Genomic DNA, 12376 nt, shown 5'->3' with positions numbered 1-12376 from the left:
CATTTTTAATTTCTGAAACCTTTAATTATTGTATAAGGTACCATACACAAATTGATAGCAAATAAACTATACATGGTGAATCTTTGTTGTTTGTACCGTTAAAGTTTAGTTTCGTTTTCATAACCAAATCATCCCGTATGTAATATACACTACATCTGTCAAATCTAGCTCTTCGTGATATTCATTTTCCTTGACATCGCAGAAGAAATAAATATGTGCTACGTGTAAGATACAAGCCAGTACTCTCTCTTTTAAAGGCCTCTTCGTATATCCCAGAATGGTAACATTACAAGAAAAGATTATAAAAAAAATGAAATATTACTAATATTACTCAATACTACTTTATTTAAAAGTTATTGCCGATTTTTTAAACTTATTACAAAGAAAAATTGGTCGGTCATAAAAAAGAAATGGTTGGAAGATGCCGAGTGAACAAGGCAAAAGACAGGGATCCACAGAAGACGCTAGAGGAGGTCTGTGACCAAAGAATGGTCGAAATCAAAGAAACGAAATTACGATACTAACAACTATCATTAAGGAAATACTAAACGGTAGAGTAGTAGATCATGGATGTACAGACCGCCGCCCGCCGGTCGATTTCTAAAATTTCTAAAATATTGAATTCTATTCCAAAATAAAACCAAAAAAATTTAATTACCTATACTTCTGGCGGCCTGCCCGCCATCAGTGCATCATTTGCCCGAGTGGCTCCTAGACTTAATAAGTCTGTGCAATGTAGTAAATAAACAGAACGCATTACGCACTGGTGTCGTGCTGCTCCGCGGATTGGTCAAATTAACATGACGCAAACCTTACGGACCAATTGCATTACCCTGATTAAAATTTTTAAATTATTTTGCTTACAAATATATAACTTTACGTGTACATTTTTATATCTGAATTTCTGTTCCTTTTGGTTCAAACATGTTATATAAAGTACTTGTAAAACGAAGGCTAAACTTGCATTCATTATCATTATTTCTCTAGAGAAAAGCACACAGCCCCGAACTAAACTAAATATTACTAAAATTAGTATAAATGTATTTTTTAATGTTTTGGAAATAAATAGTTTTATTCATTCATTTCATTTATTTAATTAATTTCATTCATTTCATTTCATTCATTCATTCATGAATAAAATCATAAATAATTACGTAAAAATTACTGTTAATTTAAAAACGTCTTAAATAGGATCTCTCGTTTATGAAATTAATACAGAAAAAAACAGTTTCAACGGCGCAAATCCGGCGGTTTGAAACTAAGTAACTACGGTAAATTCGATTTCGGTAAAGCTTTACGATGTAACAAAAATTTCTCCGAAGCGGAGTTAAAGTTACAATTTTCTTTTCGAAAACTGACTGTAGCGGGATTCAGCATTGTAATAATTTTATAAAAGATAGTGTTATTTTTCTTAAATGGCAATACTACTCGACCCTGTCACTCTTTTGTGAAAACTTCCCGTAAAAGGATTGAGAGTGGTGGGGTTGAAACAGTGTTTTGATTATTGAGTCGGGAGCTCGGTCATTCGTTCGACAACGAACAAAGCGATAAGTTGTCTAGTGGAAACTATGCTAGTTGGCCTATAAGAGTAATAAAGTTGAATAAAAGTATTCACTGTGCTGTGAATTGAAGTTTTTCTGATAGTATTTACACTATTTTTTATATTTTTAAGTACTTCTATTACACTTTTTCTAACATTAACGGGTGATATTTTCTTTGACCACCTTATTACTCGTGTAATATTCCTACTGTTATGGTAACTGAATACAGAGTCCTTTTTGTAGAAATGAAATAAAAGTGATTTTAAAAATAACTTTACTAATTAAAAAGTATAATTAGTTTTATGAGTATTTAAAAATAAATAATAAAACCGATCAAAATATTATCCGATTTATTATTCATTTAATAGTATTATTATCGACATTCCAGAATTGCAAAGAAACTTAAATTAAATTAAGCTTCTGGAATTCGGGAAGAAGAAGCCACAATCAGATTGAGTTCTCCTACAACATCATTCTTCAATTTAAGAGTACGAGGATTTCAAATGTGCCCATATCTGTGAAGAAAACAAAACAAATTAATAACTGTAATTTTTAAATAAAGAACAGCATTAATAAACGTTTAAATATTTAGTACAAACCTATCAAATTAACATTTCACTGACATTCATTTAAATACGGGTACAAAGCCGTATATTTAACAAGGCCATGATCGCTCGACTTTTTGTGACTACGCACGCGACGACTTTATTTTCCGTTCCAAATTTAAACCGCTGTGCGTGTTCCTAACTCAAGTTCAATAAACGCTTACAGAAAAACTATGTCTTTCTATTCGTATTTTTCGTGTATCTGGATGGTTAGTCATAGGTTTATGGTATAAAAGATTAAAGACGTGAATGTACAGCTCATTTATCAGAAAATATTTTTTTGAACCCAGTTCAAAACACTCTGTATAAAGTTAACACTCTGTGTGAAATATGTTAGATTATTTTTTTTTGTAAAGTGACAGGCTAATAGCTTCTGGGAATATATAAAGACTGCAGAGACAAATAGTAAACAACAATTAGAATTAATATGAAAATTTAAAAATTTTCAAACTCTTTTTCGTGTCATATTATCATTATGTTATTTATTACTTTTGGAAGAAATGATTTTTGGAGAGGCTGTACTTACCTCAATTGATAGCTAATAAACTATATATACAGCCCTTTAAATTTTTTACCGGAAAGTAGCGTCGCTTTCTTAGGTTAAATTCACACGACTACATTTTTATTAAGTTTTTATATCTTATCAAGAACATATTCACCTTCGTTGTCAACAACCTTTTGTCATCTACTACACAAATTTTCAATGCCGGAACTGTTAAAATCAATCAGATATTCTTTAAAATATGTCGACAGAAACGACATTACTTTTCTGTCTCCCTAATGTATTCAGATATTTTGGCAATTTTACTTCTTCTGATTACCTTTTTTTAATATATACACTACCCAATGTTTTCCTTAGCAGAGCAATAGTATCCCAGCAGAAGAGAACAGGGCCTTGTGGCCGTAGATCACGTGTTTGATTCCTGGGATACAGTGTTATATTATTAACACTGTGTTTATTAATTATATAGAACTGCCACTGCTCGCAAAAAAGTTTTTCAAAGGATGGACAGTAGGTCCTCTACGTACCATAATACCACATTGCAACCGCCAGCTCCCTTGCCAATTGAAGCTATTAAGCTATTTCTCTCCAGAGGTCTTTAAAAGAGGCCTAGAGGCCTACATTGGAATCTTTAAGAGAACTCTTATTGATTGACAACTTATTTTTTATAATTTAATTTATTTTTGACTGTACTTCGTAAGGAATTGTAGAAAAGAAGCAAGAAGAAATTCGACAAGAACACATCTTTTAATAAAGATTAATACAAATTTATAAATATAGACTTTTTGATATAGCCTAAATGAAATCAAAATAATCAGGCAACGTCATTGCCAAGGGTTCTTATCATAATAATACACGTTTATGGAATAATAAGCTTTTTCCGCCATATTTTTTATGTTTTGAAAACGCACTTTATTAAAAATCTGATTCCGTTTGTTAAAAATGATTCAGACCTTTTGCAGTCGGAAACTTTGGTGCAGCCAGTTTTTCACGGTGCCTTGTAAATACGATATTTTGTCTTATCTCTATTAATGTTATAACAAAAAATGTAACACGTTCTATAAGTATTTTGATAAGGTGTTGGTACGACATATTTTTTGGTATGCTTCTTGAATGGCTAATATATGTTTCTAGTACTAAACAATAACTTCTTAACTTCATTCTTTTCCAGTTTACAGAACACTATAGTTAATAAAATTGCTAGATTAATATCATCTTACGTCTCAAAGAGAAGGTCTAACATGTTAATTTTAATACATTATTATTGAATCTAATACATTTCTACATCCATACCTCGTACATTAAGGAAGATGTTTCTCATATCACTGTAAAAGGGAAAATGTGTGCTGATTCTGCACTTAACAATTCCAAGTCATAGATGGTGCTTCGGTAAATTAATCAGGCTAATAGTCCTTTCATTCGGAAACACAGTAAGGCTAACATACTTACTTTGACTCTAGATTTTAACGACAAGGGAATACCTATGTAAACATTTGCATCAAATAAATTATAGTCAGATAACGACTACCGACCGGGATCCATCAACTCAAGTAGAAATGACAGCCATAGCTGTGGTTCCCTTTTGGGGCCTTTACACCCAGTCATTCTCTGGATCAAGATATAAACATAGTTACCCCTATATGCAGTAAAAAATAATTTTAAAGCCAAGTCGAACTACTTGCGAGAGTACTTTAGCTTAGTTAAAGCGGTCAACTGTATATCACAAGGAGCAGATGGTATTAGTCCTTATAAAAAAAACAGATAAGTGTAAATTAAATTAAATTTATTATAAAACAAAATATTATTATGTTTTTCATTTTAAAACCTTCGTACACTATTTCACGAGCTTCTAATGATTTGTTAAACCGCAATACACAATTTCAAGTGTATACCTCTACGCCCTCGTAGCAAACCGCTACGCCGCGCTAACGATAAAACCTCGGTTAGAGAAAAAAATTACGCAACATGCGAGAGAACACAAACAAATGTTCAATGCTATATCCGATATATTAGATCGGGGAAACACGTTTTCTGAATAGTTATTGTTTTTCTTTTATTACATATTCTTTCGTTTTCGTTCAAGTTGTGGAAGTCCTTTAATGGTACCATTATCAAAGGTTTGCGTAAAAACAATTTCTTCAGTCAATCTAAAATAAAATTTGGTTATAAAAACGCTTTATTCTTAAATATTTGTATCGGCATTTGATTTGGCACATCGGAAGTATTTTTTCATGAGGACTAGCTGGTGTGGCGTAGTATTCTGTCACAAGGTAGCAAGGTAATCTTTCTACCAACGCGAGATGGAGGATTTTATTTAAAAATTGTCAACGGGTTTATATTTACCAGTAAAGGTGCTACGACTAAAATGTTGGTGATAACAATGATGAAACACAATCAGTTTTATTAGTGTCGTAAACGTACTTGTATTATTTAATATATGATTAATAGGCCTTCTATCAAATAGCGAGAACTATACCTGTAATTGAAAAAACTTTGCTGGAAAAAAATTTTTCTCATACCGATGTTGTTATCTAAATAAGATCACGCATAAATATTTTTCCGAAATAATTTTAATTATTTCATTAATGTCGTATTTTGTTTAGGTATACTCCAGAGGAGGTTTCTAGATGCGGGCATTCCAAGAATCAAAGTGATTTGGAAATGCCTTATGCTTTGCAGTTGGTATGTTTCTGCTAATTGTGACTCCAAATAAATACATTATAGAAAAATTATGTTCTTTCTAAAATGTCAATTCGTATTGGGTTAACTTCACCCACTACTCCGTGCCTCCAGCAAATTAGCTCTGAGGCACAAGATCCATCTGTACAAGGCTTGCGTAAGACCAATAATGTCCTACGCGAGCGTAGCCTTCGCTCACGTCAGTAAGCCAAAATTGAATCCTGCAAGCGATCCAGAACCGCTTCGCCTGGAAAGCAACCGAAGCAGAGGCCTACTAGAGGAACGTCGACATTCATAGCGACATTAACCTCCCAACCATCAAGGAATTCTTAGGAGAGGCGTCAATGATATACTTTTAAGACGCCATACACCACCCGAACCATCTGGTGGCCCAAGCGGTCGACTACGGACCAGAACAAAACTCATCTACAATAAAGCGTAGGCCACGCCACGCAATGCCGGACGAGGACGCACCGCCCCCGAAAGGTATCAAAAGGCGCCCCCCCAAAAAAAACTAAGAGGGGCCCCCATAAAGAAGGTCACACACAAGGTGACAAGACACGCCTAAGCAAGAAGGCGCACCGAATATCAACTACCAGGTGGTAGAAGCAAGAAGAAATCAACAAACCTAAGCCGACTCCAACACCATCGAAGGAGAAAAGCAGCGACACAGCAAGTCCCTCGCAGCGCACCGACGCGCCGGGAGGCGGCGAATAGTATAGCGTAAAAAATTTATTATTAGCTCGAAGATAGCTAGCCCCTGAAACCGACGATGTTGTAAAAGCCTCACAAGGCTAACAATAATCCACCAACTTGAATACAGAGATCTAAAACGTCCTAATAAATACATATGTTTTTGCATATATTTATCTGTATGTATGTACACCCTAAACTGTCTCGTCTTTCACTTCTCTCGTATCCATCCAAAGGTTGTATCGTAGAGATCGCCTCGAGCGATAAGACCGCTTCTTGTACCTCTATATAAATTGTTTCTTTTTTTACTTTTTATCTATAGCGTAAAATGAAATGTAAAAAAAATTAAAAAGTTTATTTTTTATTTCCGGCTTTCATTTAAATCACGGTAAACATAACTATGTTGTATTATAAATACATGTTTTATGTAAATATAAAGTGTTAGTTTATTCGTTTGACCTATTTAAAAATGGTTTCCTCCGAGTGTTTTTTAAATAAACACAAAAGATTGGTTTTACAATAGACATCTCTTTTGCTGAAAAGCTTACGTTTTCAGCGAAGACTAAATACTTGTCTGTTTGCATTTTACGACTGTTTTGTAAATAAACAATTAATTAAATTCTTTTATAAACTTATTTACGTCATTTTTAATCATGTTGTTTCAGCGCTTAGACGCCTACTGCATTGCCCCAAAGATATCTATGGGGAGATATATCATAATCACCACGCGAGATGGCGGCCACAGTGTGGTATTATGGTACGAAGCGTACACTGTTTCCAAATCTTTGAAAACTAGAATAATGAGCAATGTCAATACTATGTAATTAATGTATAAAGTGTGAATTATGTAAGTTTGTACCCCGAGAATCGAACCCATTCAAAAATATATGTGGTAATAATTAACAAATATAAATGAAAATATTAAAAATGAAAGTATTAATATTTTGACCGCAAATTATTTAACGACATTTTTAAACATCTAATACTGTTATGACCGACTTCGTGTTTAAGTTATTGGCCCGACAGAATCCAATTATCAAAAAATAAACGAACAAAATGTTCTTTTCCGATTGTTTACTTTATAAAAGATTTCAATTATAATAGAATTGTGTTTCCACTAGGTGTGCTGCTCACAAGATATTTTTAGTTTGATTTCATCCATTCTCCTTTTTAGCTTTTAGAAGTTTTAGAACAGGTGTTTTAAGCTATTTGGTAGGTTATAAAAAAAATTAACTGTTTTGTATCAATTTTATTCCATAAGAATGTATTTATAAAATTAGAATTTATACATGAAAAATGATTTACCATTGAATCGATATATTATTTTCGACGTCACTACTACCCAACTCCTATGATCTGCAGCCAAATAATTACAACTTGCGATTAAAAGTCCTACTATTTTTAATGAAAGTTAAATATTTTTTAAACGAAATAAAAACAAACATTTTCAAAGCTAACAGCTGAAACTGGATTTTTTACTATTTCATAAAATTAGATTAATTATTAATGGTTACAATGTGTTATTAAAATACAACTATATATTATTATTACATTCGTTTTTCTATAGTATCTAAACTTAGTCTAGCCTGTGCCCTAGATACCAGAGCAGAGAGAGAGAGAGAGAGAGAGAGATAGTCTCCTAATAATATGAATATATTTTCATTATATTATAATGCTTTATGATATACATATGGCACATATAATTTACGCTTTAATTTTATGAGAAGAGTCTCACTAAATTAAAAATATATATATTCAAGAAGTCTTTTACACGCACTATTGAATTTTGAATTATTTTAATATTGCAAACACAAGCTTGGAATACAGATCTGCTGTAAAGAGCCAGCCAGAAACTCAACAGTTGCTCTTTTTAAATAAAACTAAACTTATTATAGATATGTAAACTAAATCATCAATTCTACAAATAGCAGAGTTTTTCCTTTTTTCTTAAAATACTGTCATTATTTCTCTCCAAAAGAACCTCTTAGATGTCTTAACGTTAATAAAAAACGATCGATTCTGTCGAACTGAGATACTGCCATTTTATGTCCTATAATCCTGCAATTTTTTTCCTTTACTTTAAAATACACTTGGATTTTTAACATCTTTATAGCTCTCAAAACTTTTAAATGTTATAAAGTGTTTTCGAAAATAAAATAATGAACGAATAATTATAATGAAGTTTACTTAGAGTTCATATTTTTATGGTTCTAGAAGTGATATATAGATTAAATATATAGGTTTCCTCGCGAAAGAGTTCATTCATTTTTAAAACTGGAAACAATAAAACATTACGTTATGTTTGTTTATGTACACACGTTAGCGTTATAATTATCTTTTTTTATGTAATTCACGTGAAAATCACACAAATAAACTAAACCAACTTCTTTTTTAATGGATAGACACCCTATGCAATGCATAGGCGTTTTCCAAAGACATCTGTGGGGTGAACATACCATAATCGCCTGGCAGATGGGTTGGCGATTGCATTGTGGTTATAGTAAGTAGACGATGCTACTGTCCACCCTCTGAAAACTTGTAACAAAATTTTGTGTCACCGCGTAATTATAACTTGTGAAGATATTTATTGCTCACATATTAATAATCTCAAGTTAGTATTAACTTATGTAGTTTAAATTTAAAAACAAAATGTTTTGGAACGTATAGATAATACGTAAAGTTTTAATGATAATAAATAAATAATAAATAGTTAATGAAACGACGTTAATTACCTGCCAAATTTTAAATTAGATTAAGTTTTCAGGAATTAGGCTTAAGCAGTGGTAGCCCAACGGTGGCGGAGTGAGACTTGTGATCGTAGGTCATGGGTTCTATTCCCGATATACAATCGTATACAATTCACATTTTGTGTCTTAATTTTATACGAATGCCAATACTCTCAAACGTATCCAGGTGATGAGCAGCAGTGTTCTCTGCGTACCATAATACCATAATCCCATCGCCAACCCACCTGCCAATGTGGAGATTATGATATATCTCCCTATAGATATCTTAGGGGAAAGCCTCCCCTTTGCAAAGAGTGTCTATAAGCTGTAACGAAGGTTTAATGTATGTAGGTAGATTTATTATTGATTTAAATATAAATAGGAATATTTTTCTAAAATCTCTTTTTTTGTTAACCTAATGCACTTTTATCATTCAGATTGAAACTAGTTCTGTGTTTTCCTATAAATAACTTTGTTTTCAAAAACATGTTACATTGTAAATTTAATTGACAATTGTTAAAAAAAAATAAAGACTTTTGCTGTACAATAAAAGAGAATGTTGTTAAAAAAAGGTCGCAAGACGAGGTCAGAGCTGTGTTGGATTTTTATTCACTTTCTCACACGTTTCTCTTATTAAGCTTATTTTATAACGATGGCACGGAGTCGCGGTGATTCACTGAGTGGAAACACTTTCCGTTCTACTTGATTTTCTCGCCCAGGTGAACCGATTTACTTTGAACTCATTTTCCACGCGGGGAATTTGTTTTCTTTACGTTTCCATTTATGTTCTATTTTCAAAAAATCAGCTTATGAACTTTAGTTTACAACCATACGTTGAACATAAATAAATAAATTATTTTTTGGTATTAAACTAAAAAATTATTAAGTAAAATTGAGGTCCATAGAAAATTAAAGTTGCTAACGTAGATATTTTAATATCACTTAAAGTCGACATTATCATCATCATATCTGTCAAAAGACGTCCACTACAGCTAATTATAGGCCTGTCCTAAGGATAGACTACAATGTCTAATCATGTGAACTAAAATAAATAATATGCACATGTAAAAGAACTTATTAAATATTAATAGAATGTAAAACAAGACTCTAATGTATTATAAATTATAATCTAAACAAACCTGTGATAATATAACATAAGGATAGAAAATGTAGGAATAAAACAAAGATTAGAAATAAAATTGTACCTAGCCACCTAAGAGTAAAAAAGATGAGGAAAGGGAGGCGATGAAAGCAAGAAGAACAAAAAAAATTGCAAGATATTGTGAAGGATAAAAGGAAAGAATAAAAGAAATTCAGAAGAATGAAAGTGAGTGTAAAATAAAGATAAAACCCTGAAAAAATTATTTGTAAATAAAGTCCCTGTCCCAAACATAATAGGGGTACGAGAGGCTCCCAATAGCGGGGGTCAATAAAAAAATGTCTATATCAGTAAAAGGTTAGTTATGGTTTGTGATTAACTAATATACACTTATATTAAATACAGTTCCATGAATTTGACACTATTTACTATAATATTAAGATCAAATCGAAATGAGACAAAACCAAGGTCACCGACGTAGCTCGTGGAATTGCTTGTCAGAAATCATCAGTCAAAGTGGCAATATCTGGGGAAGGTATTGCCTTACAATGATCGTAAATTGACTGAAAAGATATAGAACAAAACACATACTGATTTATAAATTACAAAACCAATTATGAACAAACACAAGTTTCAAATAGCTATAAAATTAAGTAATGTTAAAAATTACTAAGACATATTCGTGTCATAAAAATAACACTTTTATTTATTTTAGAAGTAATTAAGATGGAATTATATCAGGTAAGAAATCAGGAATCTGTGTACAAATCAAGTTAATTTCTACATCTATGGTATAGGAGAAGGATAAATAAATCATACATGAATATGATAATGATAATAATAAATAAATTTGCAAACTTATAAATATAATAACAAATGAAACTATATTTATTATGTAAGTATATAATAAATACAGTTGTACTTGTAATGTTCAATATCTAATACAACCTACTAAGTAGTTGTGTAAATGAGATGATGGTATATACGTATAAAAGCCATAAAAAGGTAAAAGTATAGCTCGTTTTCTGTAAATTAATATACGATACACCCTATCTTAAATCAATGGTTTTATAAATAATAAACAACATAAAGATAATACAGTAAGAAAATGTGTATTCGAAATTCGGATTATTACTACATATATCAGTTAATTATTGTTTACTTTCAATCCCTCCACCAGACCTTGTATAGCTTTTATAAGTGACATCTTGTATTCATAAAATTTTTTAGTCATCATTTTAAACAGAATGATTGGAAACAGGTGTAAAAACTTACACACACATATCCAATAACTTGGTATATTATAGATATATTTTCACTGTGTATCTAATCGACAAGATTACCTCACTAATTTAAATGTTTACTGGCAGAGGACGCAAATTATTATATTTTTTCTTTTAAATAAATTCCAAATAAATAAATTGGCTACAGAGGAGTACGTGAATAGGACAGCACTTAGCCTAATTTGTGGGAACCCACAAACCTGATTTCCAGTGCAACCGTACCCTGCAATATGAACGAATTGAATACGAGCATATCATCATATAAAACATTTAACAAAGTTCATGCGGATTTACAAATTAATTTTATTACATATAAAATGTTTAATATTAAAGTATTAAATATTGCTTTGATATTTATTGTTAAATCTCATTTAAATGGAGCAACTATTTAGTTTCTGGTCGCCTTTTGTCACAAAATCAGCATTCCCTGCCTGTTATTACTTACTATTCATAATTTTAAAATAATTTATGATTCAAAAGTACATGTAAATGCCTATTTGAATAAAGATATTTCGAAGTTTTTGGGATTTGTATTGATAACACCTTTACAGAGTGCCCTGTGGCAAATCTATGTTTTAAAATATAATTAAAAATTGTATATATGAATCATAGTTTTAATAAAAGCATCATAATAAAGAAAAGAAATGCGTATTTTATTTTAAAAAGAGTGTGTCGTCCAAATATCTTTTGACGAGTTGCACACACTGTTCAAAATGGAGCCTTGTTTTCTGCGCCACGCGCTGCAGTAAACTTGGTTCAATTGAGCTGATTGCTCAACTAATATTTTCTTTTAAGTTTACAAGAGTTTTGGGGAATTTTATTATAAACTTTCTCTTTAAAGTAACCTTATAAAAATCAATTGAATTTAAGTCGGATGAACTCGATGGCCACAGGTTATAAATCGCATACCACATAACTTCTTTATCACATAAATCTACTACCAGACCTGCTGCATCAATATATATTCTAAATTTAAAAAAAAATTACGTTAGCATATATTCATTTCCTAAACGTGGCAAATGGACGGAAATTTGAAAATGCAGAAGCAATTACGAATATCGACGTTCATTTTTAATATCGTTTGAATTAATCGTTCCATTTAAAGTTATTTTTATGTTAGTATAAAAAACTTAATCAACAGTTTTATGATACAATATTATAATATTTAAAACCATTAATCGATCTAAGCGAAAGTCTTCTTAAAGATATATGTGATTTTGCCAACAAAATACTTAGAGGCCGAAAGGT

The sequence above is a fragment of the Battus philenor genome, unplaced genomic scaffold (genome assembly GCF_028537555.1).
Source record: "Battus philenor isolate CCGP_79_NKW_IND1 unplaced genomic scaffold, ilBatPhil1.0.hap1 SCAF_28, whole genome shotgun sequence".
Lineage (NCBI taxonomy): Eukaryota > Metazoa > Arthropoda > Insecta > Lepidoptera > Papilionidae > Battus > Battus philenor.
Note: the sequence above shows the minus strand (reverse complement) of the source record.